This window comes from Grammomys surdaster, unplaced genomic scaffold (assembly GCF_004785775.1).
Source record: "Grammomys surdaster isolate TR1022 unplaced genomic scaffold, NIH_TR_1.0 126241, whole genome shotgun sequence".
Taxonomy (NCBI): Eukaryota; Metazoa; Chordata; class Mammalia; order Rodentia; family Muridae; genus Grammomys; species Grammomys surdaster.
In genome coordinates, this window is record NW_021621041.1 from 160 (window position 1) to 6002 (window position 5843).

Here is a 5843-nt window from a genome sequence, read left to right on the forward strand (position 1 = left end):
GGGGAGTTTATAGAAGCTTTTGTAGGAGAAACCTTTCTAGATTCCTTACTGGGCATTGGATTTGGGTGTCTATAGACTCAACCCATTTCCTGTCTTTTGTGTCTACTGTGTTGTCGTGGAAACTGATTAGTGAGCTTTCTTCTCTTGCAGACTCTATCCCTAAATCGCTTAAGATGCAGCAGAAGCAATTCAGTGCTAAGCTATGAGTGTCTCGAAACGCTGTAAACTGTCGCAAAATCGTGACCACATACAAGGGCAATAAAAAGTCTCGAACCCGGAGGAAAGGGCTGATTAGCTTATTTATTTATGAATGACAACAAACAAATAGCGAAATAGGATTGCATTCGTTCGTACACGCACTTTATACTAACCTCTGGCCTGGTCGATGTTGGCGCCACAGGTAAGGTTCGTGACTTGTGTCCGCCCACAATTTGGGGTCAGCGGAGAATGCGTCCGGGAGACAACCTTGGTTCCGGCGAAATTTGGTCCATCAGCATCTGTGCAGACCAGGAGGGAATCCGGTGCGCGAAATGCGGGCTTTCTCCGTCAGCGGCTGACAGCCCTGGCGGTGGCTCGTCTTAACACGTCTCACACGAGGGCATCTCCGTGGGGCTCACGGACTGAGCAAACTTGCACAGGCCAGGCCATAGATTTTTAAGCTATTTTCAACCAATCAGAATTGAGGCAGTAGTTTTTATTGGTCACACAGAGACAGCGTGGCTCGGTTACCATGGTTACATCTCAGCCAATTACAATTGAGGGCATACTGTTCCTTTGGGCATACCGCTTATCTTGACATTACACTCCAGGCCACACATTTTTTTTCTCTTTTAAGTTAGTTATCCATAATGGTGACTCTTATTCTGCTCTTTACAGTGAACCTGGTGTTTTTGTTTTGGTTTGGTTTTAGTTTTGAAGAAAATGTTTTCCTGTTTAGCCATGGCTATCCTGAAAGTAGGTATATAGAACAGGCAAGCCTCTGACTTAAACTTCCACCTGACTCTGGCTCAAGCAGGCTGGGATTAAATGTGGGTCAACATGCCTGGCTATTTGATTGTTTGTTTGTTTGCTTGCTTGTTTTTGTATTATTGGCTGATGGGCCTGAAATATAGATTTTGCTACATGTCAAGCATATGCTGTTGTATTGATCTTCATCCATGTGACTTTTGAAATCTGGCAGAGAATATTTTATTTCTCAGGATGGCATTCATGACATTAATATTGCCTGAGCTTTGTAAGACATTGAATTGCAGCTGCATAACATTGTTCCTACCTGTTATGGATTTTTTTGTTTTGTTTTTTTAATGAATATGAGTACTTAGCCTGTATGCATGAATATGTACCTCACATGTGCCTGATCCTCACAGTAGTCAGAGGATGGCCTTAGACTTCCAGAACTTGGAGTGAAGGATAGCTGGGAGGCCCCTTGTAAGTACTGGCAATTGAGCGCAACTATTTCAAGTCCAGCAAGAGCTCTTCACTGCTGGGCCATCTCTCCTGCCCTATGTTGGTTATTTAGGATCAACATTTACACTAATAATATTTTCATCTGTCCGTTTGTAACTGTTTAAACATATACGCCCTTTTAGTAAGATCTTATTAATGTTACAGTTTAAACTGAGGCACTTAAAAATTTTGGAAGATGAATACAGAACTGGAATGAGTGTATAATTCTTTGAGGGAACTTCAGTAAAAACCTCTGAGTTCTTTCTCTCTTGCTTGATTGATTTTTACAGGGGAGACAGAGTCTTAATATATATCTCTGTCTGTCCTGGATAGACCAGGCTGGCATGTAATTCAGTGAGATACACCTGACTGCTTCCTGAATTAAAGGAAGGCATGAGTCAATTCATCCAGTTTGTCCATCATTTTTTGTAGTTAGTAACTGTTCATACAATTTCTCTGATGCATGCTCAGTACTGTTTACTTGTCGTGGTCTCTCTCTTTTTCTCTCCTTCTCCCTCCTTCCCTCCCTCTTCCTCCCTTCTCCCTTCTGTGTTAATTGGCATTTCTCCTGTAAGGCTGTATCTTATTCAAAGAGCAAAGAAATGACAGAGGTGAACCTCATTATTCAGTTTACTTCTAAGATCAGTTAGTGATTACATTAGAGCTTCTGGGTCAGGAAATAAGTGGAGGAACCACTAGAATTATATATATTGTCAATAAAGTATAAATTTACACGATTATCTGTATCATGATTTCTTTCGTACACATGTGTGGGATATTTTAGGATGCAGTGACCTATGATGATGTGCATGTGAACTTCACTCAAGAAGAATGGGCTTTGCTGGATCCTTCACAGAAGAATCTCTACAGAGATGTGATGCTGGAAACCTACAGGAACCTCACTGCTATAGGTAAGACAGTGAATTTTCTTTTACTTTTTAAAATAAAGGAACAAATGTTTCTTTGTTACTGATGCTCTTCTGTAACTTCAATTGAGAATGAGGATTGAGGTGAATAAATCAGGTTCACTGAAGATAGTGACTTAAATTTTGCCTAATTTCCAGTAATCATACATTTTCTGGTACTATATTTTAGGCTACGACTGGAAAGACCATAATATTGAAGAACATTGTCAAAGTTCTAGAAGACATGCAAGGTAATTTTCATGTGCAATTTGGTATGAGCATGCCACTAAAGAAATTTTAATGTGTCCTGGGCATTTTAAAGAAAAACAACAGTGTAATAAAAGCACCTTTTTAAGTATATTGATGATTATTAAGTTCACAAGGATCGATGAACCTCGGTGACATGTGTCTGATTTGTGTTTGCAAGGCACTCCTCTAAGAAAGAAGACTAGGAAACAATCCCTTAACAGACATTACCGTTTGCACCTACTTTCTTGGAGCTACTCTGTAGAACCGCCAATCTATTTAGATTCATGCCACTCCTATATTGCATAAGATATATACATTGAATAGGTGTATATGTCCAAAATCTAATTAGCAAGTATTCCATAGTAAAGCTGGTGTTGCTCACAAACCTGTAGTAACATCGCTAAGGTTAGTGAGAGAGGCAGTTTATGAGAATCAAGAATGTTGTTGAAGAAAAACTTTAATCCCTGTATCACAAGTCTTTGATGAACAAAAGGTCAAACTGTGAATGCAATGTGGAAATCTTTCCTTTCCCATTCTTCTTTTAATAGATATATCATGTGTCACAATGGATACAAGCCTTGTGAGCATAGGGATACTGAAAGAAGCAGTGTACCTCTCTGTCTCTCCCAGAACAATTAGAAGATATTCCCCCATTTGAAATAGATTTTTTCAGTGTGATCCAAGTTTATAATTAATTAGTTTTCCAACTTCATTGGGAATATATCCACAAACTCACACTGCAGTAGGAATGGGGAAAATTTTCTCTGTTTGTCCTGGTTCCCATTGCAAACTCTGTATGCAAATGTAGCATATTTTACATGATAGGAAAATTTATAAATGCACTCAGTGTGGTAAAGCTGTGAGTTCTTCGTATTTGTGAAAAATTCAAAAAGGAAAAGGACTGTATAAATGTGAGCCATGTAATAAACACTGTCAGCATTATAAGCATCTTCAAAGAAGTAAAGCAAGCCATACTGAAGGAGAATCACAATTGTAAACCAACTGATAAGACCTTAAGATCTCATTCCTCTTTACAACTAGTCCAGATTATAAAATTAATTCCCACAGATAAACATATTGAATGGTATAATGAATGTGGTAAAGCTTTGACATGTGCCAATTATCTTTGCAGGCATGAAAGAAGTCTTACTGGAGAGAAACCCTCTGAATATACTCAATGTGATAAAGCCTTTGCCCATCACAGTTATCCTCAAAAGCTTGAAAGAATTCGTACTGGAGAGAAACCCTACAAATGTAATCGATGTGATAAAGCCTATTCACAATATAGTCATCTCTAAATTCATAAAAAAACACATACTGGAGAGAAGCCCTATGAGTGTAATCAATGTGGTAAAACCTTTGTATATCACTGTTATCTTCAAATCCATAAAAGAACACATACTGGAGAGAAACCTTACAAGTGTAATCAGTGCGATAAAGCCTATTCCCATCACAGTTATCTCCAAATACATAAAAGAACACATACTGGAGAGAAACCGTATGAATGTAATCAGTGTGGTAAAGCCTTTGCATGCTATGGTCAGCTTCGAAGGCATGAAAGAATTCATACTGGAGAGAAACCTTACAAATGTAATCGATGTGATAAAGCCTTTGCACGACACAGTCATCTCCAAATCCATAAAAGAACACATACTGGAGAGAAACCCTATGAATGTAATCAGTGTGGTAAAGCCTTTGTATGTTCCAGTCATCTCCAAAGACATAAAAGAATGCATACTGGAGAGAAACCTTATGAATGTAATCAGTGTGGTAAAGCTTTTGCATATCATTGTGGACTTCAAAGTCATGTTAAAACACATACTGGAGAGAAGCCCTATGAATGTATTCAGTGTGGTAAAGCCTTTGCATGTTACATTAGTCTTCAAAACCATGAAAGAATGCATACTGGAGTGAAACCTTATGAATGTGATCAGTGTGATAAAGCCTTTGCATATCACCGTAGTCTTCAAAACCATAAAAGAACACATACTGGAGAGAAACCCTATGAATGTGATCAATGTGGTGAAACCTTTGCATATCATAATTATCTTCAAATACATAACACATACTGGAGAGAAACCCTATAAGTGTAATCAATGCAGTAAAGCTTTTGTATGTCATAGTAATCTTCAAAACCATAAACAATGCATACTGGAGAGAAACCCTATGAATGTAATCAATGCGGTAAAGCCTTTTCACAACCAAGTAATCTCAAAATACATAAAAGAACATATAAGGAGAGAAACCATATGTATGTGGTAAAGCCTTTTCAAGTCACAATAACTTTCAAACATGGTGGTTTGAATATGCTTGGCCCAAGGGAAAGTGGCACTATTAGAATATGTGGCCTTGTTTGAGGAATTGTGTCACTGTGGTGATAGGCTTTTCAGCTCTTCCAGCACTGGACACTGCCATGCTTCCCTCGGTGATGAGAATGGACTGAACCTTTGAATCTGTAGGGCATCTCCAATCTCCATTAAATGCTGTCTTTTATAAGAGTTACCTTAGTCATGGTATCTTTTCACAGCAATAAAACCCTAATTCAGACAAAAAAAGAAAACAAACAAACAAACAAACAAACCATGAAAGAAATCACACTGGAGAAAAGCCTGATGGATGAAAACAATGTTGTAAAGCCTTTGTCCTTCACAGTTACCTCCAAATGTAGAAAAGAGTACATAGTAGAGAGAAACCTTATGAATGTACTTAATGTGGTAAAGCCTTTGTGTTATGAGGTCTACTTGGATCCAACATACCTCAAAACACCAGATCAATGCAAATGAAAAGTATTTTATTGTAAACAAGCCATTGGGGTTAGAGGGTTAGAGCTACTAATCTATCAGTCCTTCAGAAAAGACTCAGGACTGGAACTGTAACCCTAGGCCAAAATGGCACAGAGCTTTTTAGAGTTAGGGTTCAGTGAGGGATTTGGCTTAGAGAAGTTAGGGGATAGGGTTATAGGGTAGGGGGTTAGCTTTACGGGGGTTAGGGTTAGGTGGTTAGTGTTAGGGTTATGATATGAGGATTAGGGATAAGGGTGGGTTAGTGTTAAGGGGCATTAGGGTTAGGGTTAAAGTTACAGGGTTAGGGGTAGAAGAGGTTGGGTTAGCTTTTTGGGGAAAAGAAATTTAGGGTTAAGGGAAAAGAAAGAAATCCCATGAGTGATTCCTATTAGTATTAGATTTTTGGTTAGGGTTATGTGTGTGTGTGTGTGTGTGTGTGAGAGAGAGAGAGAGAGAGAGA

General features: G+C 38.6%; 1 pseudogene; it reads left to right on the forward strand.

Annotated features, from left to right (window-relative positions):
* The first annotated feature begins 385 nt into the window (after positions 1 to 385).
* Positions 386 to 5843, forward strand: part of LOC114613551 — a 9603-nt pseudogene continuing 4145 nt past the window's right edge.